Genomic DNA, 12,842 nt, shown 5'->3' with positions numbered 1-12,842 from the left:
ACTTCCCAGTGATTATTTTCTGCCACTATCCTTCCCAAACCCCTCCACTTCCAGCCGCAGCCGCCAAACCCGCTTCCCCCGCGACGGCTCCTTTCCGCGTTTGCGAGCCTCAAAGCCAACCGAGCCCGCTCATGCAGTGTAGGGGGCGGGCCTAAATCCGCGTACAAGCAGGAGGATGGGATGGAGACGCGGGGGCGCTGCTAATGCCCGCCCATCTTCGGCCCTCCGCATGCCGCAGGGGGAATGCATGTTCCTATTGGCTCTCTTTCGACAAAGGCGTGGCCTCTTCTTCCCTGCGCTTGTTTCCAATTGGCGATGGCTCGTGTCAGTGACCAAAAAAACAACAACCAAACAACAAGTTACCCAACTCAGCAACACCTCCCCGAAAGCTTTGCAAGCGGCAGCGGATCTGAGCTCGGGCTGGACGCGGGAGCAGAGAATCGGAGAAGGGGAGAGCGGGGAGGGAAGTGCCGGTGGGATTGTCGCGGGCGGACATAACGAAATTAGCAGCGGCAAGAGGAATAGCAGAGGCGGCCGTGATTGAAGCACATTGCGGATCGGTGCGAGGCCCGGTGAGTCGCTGGATTCTGGGTATGGGGGCGTTGACTTGCTCCCGTCTGTCGACCACTCTCCTGTCATTGCACGCTCCCTACAGCCCTCGCATCTTTGCTGTCATCCTTGCCCCACTCCTCCTCCTCCTCCTCCTCCTCTCGCTTCCCGTGACCGCCCCCTTTTAAATCACACCCACACCCACCGCCCACTACCCTCGTACCAAAGGCTGTCGCCCTTGAAGATGCCGCCTACTTCTTTGATGCGGCTCCCCCACCCCACCCCTGCCTCGCACACGCATGCTCCCATCTGCCAGCCGCGGCTGTTGCTCCCCACCTCTCCCCTCGCCTTGGCGCCTCCCCTCGGTAGCTCGAACCCGCTTGGCGACTCCTCAGGTTCGCCTTTTTTTTTTTCCCCCACAAGGATTTTCCTCACGTCTTTGCTTCGGGGGATTTCTCCCCACGGTTATCACAGCCCATCTTCCTGCCCCCTCCCAAGCAAGAGTCCTCAGCAGAGGTGAGTGCCAGAGCTGACCAAGTCTTGCATCCCTGAATAAATGGTCCTGAGAATTTTAGGAAGTGGCCGGGTTCCCGTTGCAATGAATCTCTTCTGATTGCCAGCCTGCTTGACATTGACCTGGCTTTAGCTTAAGAATCTCAAACAGCTTTTCTTCCTTCTCAGCTGCCGGTCGCTTATTTGTATTCCTATGGTATGTCATGTGAGTCTTCTGTCTGAGGTGCTGTGCGTTTCAAACCCTGCCTCCTTGCCATGAGTTAGGAATGAGCAATTTTGGGGATTTAGAGTTCCTGCAGACATAAAATATTTGTTGTGTTTCGTTGCCTACAGTGTTCATTAAAGCTGTAATCTGGGCTGCAAGATGTGCATCAAATTTATTTTCTCTTCTATTTGCTCTTATTTGCTCTGGATTTTTGCAAGCTAAAACTAAAAAAATCTCTGGGAATATTCAAGCATGAAAGAAATGTTCATTTACTAGCTGCTTCTTCCTCAGTGAAAGAAATGATATAGACAGCTTTAGATCACTGACAGCTAGTGTGATGGCAAAATCATGAAAGCACCCTGGGATGAAGTTTGGATTTTCTTTAGAAAGATAGGTTCGGGGATTCCCCTCATGATGCCGTCACTTGATTTTGCTCTGAAGTACAGCTTTCCTTACTATCTCATTGTAGTCATGAAAGCTGCACTGTAGTCAACTATAGTCACTGTAGTCAACAGCAGAACTAATAAACAGATATTTTATTTTAAAAGTATTAATGGGCATTTCTGCGATTTCTTCTTAAAGTGACTGAATTTTACAGTGCAGTATATGTACATTCCTAGTCGTGGACTATATATTATTAGTTTGCTACACTGATTTAATTAAAAGAATCCCTTCTGTCATGTAAGCATTCTCAATTTATGCAATCACATCTAATATTACAACCAGTTGTTTAATTTTTAAAAGACAAAAATAGTTCAAAGAAAGTGTTTAATTGCTTGACAGGTAGTGCAAATTAAATCTGAAGGTAATGAAGTAGACAAAATTTCTTCCTTGGCCTCTCACGCCAAATATCTCAGGACATGTCACCATTTTAAAATCTGTATACAATATTTGAGTGCAGTACACGTAGCTGTTGGCTAATGTTGAAGTTTGCCACTAAATGAGGCAGTTGAAACAAAATCAGTGCTTTATATAAGGTCCATGGGGAAGAAGAAAATATCTTCAATGCAATCTACTTATTTTTTCCCCTTACCTTCTATCTCCTGCTTTCTTTGGTTAGAAAATTAGAAAATGGGGCCAATTTTTAAATATAGATTCTCTTAAATGGTTTTATTATTATAAGAAAGAAAAAATAATTTTAACTTATTCCCATGGTTTTGAATGTAAAACAGTTCTTGGCAGGATTTTGATTTGGAATCACAGCACTAAGTATATGCCAAACTATCATAACTTCTACATATATTAAGGAAGTAGCACAATCCTATGTGAACTTAATGGGATTTAAACATGTATAGAATTGCCCAGATAAATTGTATAATTAAATTCCTTGTTATTTGAGATATACATTTCAGTGCTCAGTACTAATTATACAGAGAGCTATTCTGTAATTAATATTTGCATTTATGCATGTGGATTGCACACTCTAATATATGGTTACGTTTTTCATATACACTAGTTTTATCCCTAAAACAACCTTGAAGATCACTGCTTCCATCTTCATGATATAATTGAGATACTAATTTATTCCAGTTTTGTATTCAGGTTTGAAACAAGAACTTCCACCTCAGATACTTAACCTGCAACTTTAATTAGCTATTTGATTAGTAAGATAAACATAGCAAGTCTGAATGCTATCTTCAGGAATTTAATTTTGTGCTTAACATAATTTAGTACAATCAATTTACTCTAACATTGCAAATTAAAGTTCTTTGAAATCAGTGAAACAATTGTGTGGAATTTTGGGTGAACTGCATTGAATTTCATATTTATATTATTGCTCATTCATTTTTGAGGATGTTCTAATTTTTCTGATACCATAGCTTATTATTCTTAAAATCTGTAAACATAAATTTTCTGTAGATAGCAGAATAAAAGTGAAACTGTTTTCTTTAGTTATTCATGTAATTTAATTACTGATGATTTCTAAGTTTCAGAATACATTTGTATGGCTTGCTTTAAAACAGAAAGCTGTATTGAATTATCTTTATAATGATGAAGACCCACTGCATGAATCAGATCTTCTTCCATGTGTCAAACTTGTAATAGAAGTTTTGAAGTTTTCTGATAATGGATATCTAAAAGCATTTTATTTGTAATTTAATAGAAGATGTTTGATTTATCTGAAACAACGTTTGTATTAATTTTATAGTTAATTTTATTTTTAAATTAGTATTTATAAAACTAGAGGTTAATTCTGGACATTTTTATTCTCTTTAATTAATTCTCCTTAATGAAATTATATACAGATTTATGTACTTAAAATGCAAAAAAATTCTTAATAATTATGTCTTTGAATTAACATTGAGAATTATTAGATTTAAGAAACAAATTTAGCACAGTTCTTTTATTATTAAAAACTTTCTTAAACCATTAGTGGTTAGAGTGCTGTACTGCAGGCCACTCCTGTTGACTATCAGCTGTTCAAATCCCACCAGGCTCAAGGTTGACTCAGCCTTCCATCCTTCCAAGGTGGGTAAATGAGGACCCAGATTGTTGGGGGCAATATGCTGACTCTCTAAAACTGCTTAGAGAGGGCTGTAAAGCACTTTAAAGTGGTATATAAGTCTAAGTGCTATTGCTATTAATCTTGCGTTGTGTTTCTTATATAGTGATATTAAAATCAGTGCTAGTTCTGTTCCTAGTTTTTATTGCTTAACAAATAAAATATCTTTGTTACACCACACTTACGTTTTTATGTGCAAACTAATCCTATGGAATCTTAGTACATTCACCTATTATTTTAATCTGATGGAATTAATTCTAAGAAAGCATGTCTATGATGACAATCAGTAGTTAGAAATGTTGGCTGAAAATATAGGGTATCCTAGGAAGATTATTTAACTTTTGTGAACTGGCATTATGGGAATAGTTATGGCACTGATGTATTTTAAGACTTTTCAGTTGATGGTGTTGAAAACAGAAACTTTGTGTGACCATTATAGTAATTATTTCTGTCAATGCATGAAAAAAGACTAGACAACTAGAAAAATAGGCAGGATGAGAAGGCAAAACACCTTGTTTTAATAACACAAAACAATCTGGAAAATATGAGGCATCTTTTATAATGTTTGAAATCCATTTTTTAATTTAATATTCTATTATAATATTTATTTATTGGGTCACCCATTTTCCAAGTAACTTTGGAGAGTTTATATAGAATTACACAGTACAAATAATAGAGCCAAAAGGAAGGAAAACATCTGAGGCACTCCACAGAACAGAGGCCTTGGGCTATATCTCCCCTAACCAACACTGATTGGAACAACACCAGAAGAAAGAGGATAATTACTGCAAAATAGTTGCCTCCCACTCCCATCTCTTGAAATTGATCCAGAGGTTTACTATGATTGGTGGCATTGAAAACTGCTGATAAATCAAGGATGGTGAGAAGAGATGTTACTTCTCTCATCCCGATTCTGTCAGAGATACTTCCCAGGCAGGATGAATGCTTTCTCTATATATTCTTACCAGCCCTGAAGCCTAAATGAAAAGCTAGATAATTCACTTCCTCCAGGGGTCTTTGAAGGTGCAGTTCAGTCATCTTTCCCATAACCTCTTGGATGTTGATCAAAAATTATTTAGTACTGTTGGTTCTCCTGAATATTTCCTGCTTAATAAATTCGCCACTGTCTGGGCCCAATCATTGTCATTTCCTTGGAGATCTTGTTAAAGTAAGAGAAACATAGATCAACATATATGTGGCTGCACTACTTTAAAATTCACAGGCTGAAACTTCTCCCAAATAATCAAGCCAGACTATATACCTCAGTCGGCTAAGGAGTCTATATAACTGAAGGATTTGAACAATGTTATACTTAAATGCCTAAGATGTGTTTTAAAATGTAAACCTTAAACAATTCATGCTTAAACTGAGTCCAAAGAAGGCAAAAATGTATCTTTTCTAGTAGTATTTTTAGGGGGGGATTACATGGTGTTATCATGTAAAATTACCATTTTACATCATGTAAAAACCTACTACACTACGAACCTAAAGAAAAACCTTCAGTTTTTGTTTTAAAACATTGTTTATTGTTATTCAACAAGTGATAATTGATCTTAATTTTCAGTATCCCTATAAGCTTGCTTTATTGAAAGGCAGAATATTAAAAAATCATTGTGCTATTGCTGAACTGGCAGCAGAATTTCCCAGATTTACAGTGTCTACCTTAGTATATTCACTGTCAATTTGATGGCTAGTTGTAGTACTTGTCATCAGTTTGGTCTTTATATTTAATTTTAGTACCATTTTTCACTGTAGTCCTTCACTTTCATTATTCAAGCTTTCAGATCCTTGGCATTTTCAATTATCAGTGATGTCATCAGTGTAGCACAGGTGACTGATGTTTCTTCTTTCCATTTTAAAACCACATTCATATTTCAGTTAAACTTCAATATAGAATATAGAATAATTGCAGGGAGAGTTTATAGCCTCTTCTTACTCCTTTGCTGACCTGGAATTGGTCTGTTTCACCATATTCCATCCAAATTTTGGCTTTGCATGAAGTCAATGAGATACTCTGAGCAGGGGTGGGATTCAATTTTTTTAACAGCCAGTTCTGTGGGCGTGGCTTAGTTGGTAGGCGTGGTTTGGTGGTCATGTGATTGGGTGGACGTGGCCAACTCAATATCACTCACATCGAGGCACGCATCTCCTTGCCTGCCCTCTCATGACTGTGGGGATGCTGCAACAGTTATAAGTGTGAAAAATGGTCATAAATCACTTTTTTCAGTGCCACTGTAACTTTAAATGGTCACTCCACACAAGCAAAGTACCAGCAAAGGAGGGGAAAAAAACTCCAGGGAGGTTCCAGAGACAGGAAGTCTAGTCCTGCCAAGAATGTAATAAGGGTTAAGAGAGAGGCAGTTTCTGTAAGCAACACCAGAATGTTTCCTTCCTGCCTTCCTTACAGGATTAGGCCTGTAATTTCTTCTAACCACCGGTTCTCCGAACTGCTTAGAATGTTAACAACCAGTTCTACCCAATAGGTGAGAACTGGTAGAATCCTACCCCTGACTTTGAGGGTCCCATTTTTCTAAGCACGTTTCATGCCTTTTCATGCACAAAACAACCAAAGTCCAACAAATGAAGTACAGATGGACTTTTTTGGTGTGTGTGTGTGCATTCTTTGGCTTTCTCAATTATCCAGCATGCATCAGCAGTAATGTCTATGATTCCTTGGCCTCTTCTAAAACCAGTTTGAACAGCTGGCATTTCCTTTGCATGTACAGAGAATGTGAATGATTTGCTAGCATGTAAGAATATTGCGCAATTGTTTTCACACTGTTAAGTCTCCTTTTTTTAGTACTGATATGTAGACAAACCTCTTCCAGTCCATTTGCCACTGTCATTCTTCAGATTGGCTGGCATAGATTAGAACTTTTAAAGATTCTTATGCTTTTCCTTGCCATATTTCTATAGATATTCTATCAATTTCTGTAGCTTTCTGACTTTGTAATGAGCAGAGTTTATCTTTTGTTACCAGAGGATTTGTAATTAAGGAAAAATATTTAAGCCATCTTAGATGTTGACATTTCTATTGTACAGAATTTCACTATACTATTTGTTTTGTATTGTTTGATGTTATTTGAATTAGTTATTATCTGCTCTGTTGTGTATTTTATTATAATTCAAGGTTGGAACCTTATTTTTCTTTAGAATAAAGATCTTTAGAAGGCTTTTTTTTGTGTGTATGTGTCCGCTTCCATTTTCATTTATATATTCTGTATTGATTCTATATTTACAGATGTAGTTATAATATATATATGTCTTTTATCCCTTCTCACAATCATGTGAAATTTTTTGCAAGTTCTTTCCTGAGATGTTTGTCTTTCTTGGCTTTTTGCTATTTTTACTGTTTTTCTGGCATTCAGTTTCCTTTCTTCTATTCTTGGTTTCTGGCAATCTCTTTTCATATTCATCTTTAACAGCTACTTTGGTTCCATTATACAATTTCTCTGATTTTCTGTCAATCAGTATAAGAACTGTAAAATGATTCTTGATGTTCCTTTTGAAAATGGAAGATACAAATTTAGGGTTCATGTGTGGAAAACTAGTTGTACTTCTTCCACTGTAGCAACTTGGATATCCCAGTTTCCAATCACAAACAGCACATTTTTCTTGGATATTTTCAAATTGACCCTGACCATAAAATTAACCAGTTTTCTATTCTGCATCAGTGTTCTGAGATAAATATGGATAACCATCATATTCAAGAGTTGTCATAAAGTCTAAGTTCTATTATTGATTTGTAGCCAGGAACTATCCTTGCTTATCCTTGAAAATGTCCATTACCAATTCACTTCAATTAGGTGATGCCACAGTGTCAATCTATAGTTGGTTTACATGTTGAACTTTCACATATTCATCTTTCTTATGTTTCATGTTTCCACTATGGCTTCAGAATTTCTTTCCCTGCTTGATAGCATCAGCAACTGAACATCTCAAAGACATCTAGTGACATCATAAATATCATTAATATTCCAAAAGATCTTGAGTTCTTCTTCAGTAGCACATTGAGTTTATCATATGATTTCTAAAATATATTGTCATCATTTTGTATTTTTTGTCTATGTAGGTTTTTCTGTTAAAATACAATCATCCACCATTGCTTTTTCCCCACAGAGTATGAAATTACACCTTTACATTGTTAGTAAAAGTGATATTCCATTTTCAGTATGTTCCTATATTGCTATTGACCAATGTAGGTGTCTGCTTACTTTTAGCTGGGCAACTGTGATCATGTTCACACTTAGTGACTCTAATGGTATTATATTTTCTTGACACACATTTCCAAGTTTCTTTCCTAATCTCTCATAGGAATAGGACAATCATTACCCCAATGACAAAGCACAGCAGGGCTTGAGAGAGGAGCAAAAGATGCTAGTTTTCAATGCCTCAGAACCTGGGGAGAAGCTGGGATTATATTCATTTAATAATATGCAGTTCTGTAGTGAGAAATGTAAAGTCCTGCACTTTGGCAGGAAAAATCAATGTGCAGGTATAAAATAGGTGGGACCTGGCTCAACTGTAGTAACTTTGAAGGGGTCTAGGTATGAAGGGGTCTCATACTTAATCACTTAAGTATGAGCCGGCAGTGTGCTGCAGCTGTCAAAAAAATAGTGCAGTCCTAGGTTGCATCAACAGACGGATAGTATCAAGATCAGAAGTGATAGTACATTTCATTAGTGAGGCCACACTTGGAATACCACATATAGTTCTGGTTGCCACAATATAAACAGATGCTGAGACTCTAGAAAGAAAAGAGCAACCAAGATTATCATCACCAGTCTATCAGGTGTGTCTAGCCTAACAAAGAGAAGGGTTAGAGGTGACATGATAGCTGTTTTCCAGTACTTGAGGGGCAGTCACAGAGAGAAGGGAGTCGACCAGAGGTGGTATTCAGCGGGTTCTGACCAGTTCTGGAGAACTGGTAGCGGAAATTTTGAGTAGTTCGGAGAACCGGCAAATACCACCTCTGACTGGAGATTTTACAGTATCCTTCACCTGCCATGGCCACCAAGCCATGCCCACAGAACTGGTAGTAAAAAAATTTGAATCCCACCACTGGAGTCGACTTATTCTCCAAAGCATCTGAGGGCAGGACAAGAAGCAATGGAAGGAAGTTCGTTAAAGAGAGATCCAATATGGAGAAATGTCCTGATAGTAAGAACAATTAATCAATAGAATGGCATGTCTCTGGGAGTTGAATGCTCCAATGCTGAAGATTGGACAGCATTTGTCTAGTATTAATAAGGTCTCCTGCCTTGGCTAGGGTGTTGGATTACAAGACCTTCAAGGTCTCTTCCAACCCTATCGTTCTATTTCTATAGTCCTGAATTGTTCCTTAGCTGCAAAGGCCAGCCCTATCCTTTTGTTTCAACTCTGGTCTGAAGAGGGAAAATAGTGGTCCATTTGCTTACCTAGAGCAATAGTTGCCTTTCTTTAAGAGATGAGAAAAGCTGTTCTTCTCTAATATCTAAAACTTACAATAAATAAATAAATGGATAGATAAATAAATAAATTACCAAGTTCTAAACTTATAGTTGATGTTTAATAGCCTGGAATTAAAGAAGCATGAAAGAAATATCTCTAATTGCCAACATATTTTTAAGATACAAAAGTGGCCTGATTTTATAACATCACACATTCCTATATGATATTTGTTAAAATAATTGCTGCATTAACTGCTTGGTGAAAATAACCAGAATAAGATCTTTGTACAAACATAACTTCCCCCCATTGTTAAGGTCATGGTCATTATTAGGCTTGAGAGGTAGGTACGTGTAGTCTGAACTGAACCATATTTTACATGAAATATGTAAATAACAGTATGAAGCCATAGACCTTAAGTGAATTAGTCGTTACCTGACAAGAATATTTCAGTCAGTTACAAATAAACAACTCTTTATTTCTTTATTTCTTGATCTTAATAATGTTAAAGAATAGGTGTGTGAAGTACTTTTTTTGGGGGGGGGGGAGGCATGCTATACTCAAATCAGAAATTCATACTACCAGTTTTTGCAAAAAAGAACAACTCCACATTAAAAGACAAGATGGAAACATGAAGATAGAAAAAGGTCTTATTCTTAAGAATGTAAGAGGAAATGAAATAAATCAGGCCAGAGGTTTGTGAGTCCAGCATTCTTTGTGGCTACCTAATGCACATAGGAAGTTTCAAGCCAGGGGTGTCAAACTGGATTTCTTTGAGGGCCAGATCAGCATTGTATTTCTGCATGGGCCGGCCAGGGGGGAGATGGGACCAACACCTCCTGCAACACCCTGCCGGCCAAAACAGTGTACAAGGGGGCCTCAGGGGCCTCCCACTTTGGCTGGCAGAGTGCTGCAGGAGGCCATCCAGGTCAAAAATGGGTTGCGTGGGGCCACGCGCGCTCCGCATGCCCTGTTTTGGCTGCCAGCGGCTCCACAGGCCAGTCCTTTGCTATTTCCAGGCCGGTCCCACTGGCCAGATTTAAGCACTCTGAGGACTGGATCCGGCCAGTGGGTCTTGAGTTTGACACCTCAGTTCTAAGCAATATATGAAGGCAATAGTTTTCTTTCTCCCCAGCAACTGGCCTTTTAGATTTTAAATTTGGGTGGTAGTCAAAGTACTCCATCTCCTCTATATATTTGCTAGATTTTTTTTTGCTGCATCTGAGTTTATGATAAGTAATTTAGATCTTGTTAAAACATCACACCTAATTGCAATATTCTATGTATAAAACGTACTTCTTTTTACTGGTGCAGTTCCTCCGTGTATTTAACTATACCTGACCCCAATTCTAATATTATATTGTGAGAGGTAAACCTACTTTCTTTTCCTTGCCTGATTTTTATGTTTTTAGGAGTTTTTCATCTGCTTACCTTAGAAAAAAAGATATCAAATTCTATGTTTTTAAGGGAACTCCTTCCCAAATTCAAAGAATTGTCTAGAGAAATACAATGGTAGATATAGATGAAAACCACTGCAAAAAATCCAAACCAATTAGTAGGATCTCCTCCCTTCCTGGTAGAAATTATCGCGCATGAAATTTAGTCAGCTTCTATGCTAAAACTAGTTGGTAATAAATATAATTGAATTTAATCAAATAATGCCTGGAAATACAGAATGCTTGTTTTAGCACCCTATCCAGGAAAGAATTATTTGAAATGATACTTATTAGTACATCCAATCCAAAGAGAGTATGAGACAATTTTCTGATTCCAGTTGCTCAAGCAGCTATTTGATTTTATCAACTCATGAAAAGAATTGAGGAGTAAATAAAAGGCCATACTGCATTTCTTTTCCACAGATTTTGTACATATATCAAAATATACAGTATATAAAAACAATTGATTACCCATAATTTAGAATTCTAATTTAGATACACACATAGGCTGAATTGATTCTGAGAGTTTGTTACCCTGCTTTATCCATGATAACACAGAGTATTGCACTTTTAATTCAAAAAGGACAAGGAGATGTAGGCTAGGAAAAATGTGAGGTTGTGTAGAAGAAACCCAGTGTATATGACCCCATCATCCTACACATTCAGCCTTCACACATTCTTGGAAACTCATGAAGTCCTGTGACTTGTATAATGGCTTTTAATTTTAATCTATCCGAACAATTTATTAAAATTGTCCACATAAGTTAATATGAAAATAAGCTTGCAATACTACTTCAGTCTTATTTGTTTTGTGATGTTATCTCACTATAAAATTTTTGCCATGTGGAGACAGCAAAACAAAAACAAAAAATCCAGACCCAGGAAATTACAGACCAATTAGTCTAACATCAATGCCTGGGAAGATATTGGAAAAAATAATCAAAAAACAGATCTGTGAACATCTAGAAACAAATAAAGTTATAACTAGTAGACGGCATGTATTTCTTAAAAGTTCGTGCCAAACCAATCTTATTTCATTCTTTGACAGAGCATCTAAATTGTTAGACCAGTGAAATGTTGTGGACATACTTGATAAATTAGAAAAATATGGGATGGATAGCATCACCAACAGATGGATTTGTAACTGGCTGACAAACCATACTCATTGAGTAGTTCTTAATGGTACTACATCTACCTGGAGGAGAGTAAGCAGTGGGGTACCACAAGATTCTGTCTTAGGCCCAGTACTCTTCAATATCTTCATAAATGACTTAGATGAGGGAATAGATTGGGAACTTGTCAAATTTGCAGATGACACTAAGCTAGCAGGAATATTCAACACCCCAGAATACAAGCTCAGGATCCAAAAAAAATCTTGACAGACTTGAACAATGGACACTATCAAACAACATGAAATTTAATGTGGAGAAAAGCAAGGTTTTACACCTAGCAGCAAAAACCAAATATACAAGTACAGATTGGGCAAAACCTGCCTCAAAAAACAGTAACTGAGAGAGACCTCGGAGTCCAAGTGGATGATCATTTAAACATGAGTCAGCAGTGTGCTGTGTAAACAAAGGCGTGTAATCAAAATCATGTGAAGCATTAGTACCACTTTATAAAACTTTAGTAAGACTATACCTGGAATACTGCATCCAGTTTAGGTCATCCCATTACAAAAAGTGCACAGAAGAGTAACTAGGATGATTAAGGGCTTGGAGACAAAAACACAAAGAACGGTTGCAGGAGTTGGGTGTAGCCAATCCAGAGAAAAAGAAGGACTAGGGCGATGTGATAGCAGTATTCCAGTATTTGAGGGGCTGCCACAAAGAAGAGGGGGTCAACTTTTTTTCCAAAACACCATCTGTCTGAAGTGGTGTAGGGTCTCCTGCTTGAGCAGCAGGTTGGACTAGAAGACCTCCAAGATCCCTTCCAGCTCTGACTTAAACAATGCTGTTTTGTTCTTTGTTTTCTGTTCTCTTTCACATTATAATCAGAGATGTTAGTACAAAGAACTTTTGTTACAGATTCTGAATACTATTTGTTGTTCTTAAGTATACATACAGTACCAGCTCCTAAGAATATTTATCACAAAATGATTTTATCAGATTCATGTGGTCTAACATTTTGTATCATGATTTGGTTATGACTTTTGGGGATCAATACCAAAAGACAGCAGATTGATTTACTTGAATTATTAGGGATTGAA

General features: G+C 37.7%; 1 protein-coding gene across 5 annotated transcripts in view; it reads left to right on the top strand.

Moving 5' to 3' along the window:
• Window positions 1-264: 264 nt before the first annotated feature.
• CDKL5 (cyclin dependent kinase like 5) overlaps window positions 265-12,842 on the top strand; it is a 110,743-nt gene continuing 98,165 nt past the window's right edge. For 2 of the 5 annotated variants that reach the window (XM_087938274.1, XM_087938275.1), the window contains exon 1: window positions 267-572. The gene's annotated coding sequence lies outside the window, so the exon portion shown is untranslated. Of the gene's footprint in view, window positions 573-849; window positions 1,066-12,842 lie in introns of those variants that run through there. The other 3 variants (XM_087938270.1, XM_026714213.2, XM_087938271.1) reach the window with 3 other exon arrangements.

The sequence above is a fragment of the Pseudonaja textilis genome, chromosome 8 (assembly GCF_049901715.1).
Source record: "Pseudonaja textilis isolate UNSWEBS1 chromosome 8, rPseTex1.2, whole genome shotgun sequence".
Taxonomy (NCBI): Eukaryota; Metazoa; Chordata; class Lepidosauria; order Squamata; family Elapidae; genus Pseudonaja; species Pseudonaja textilis.
The sequence above is the reverse complement of the archived record's forward strand: the minus strand, read 5'-3'. Positions and strand labels throughout refer to the sequence as shown.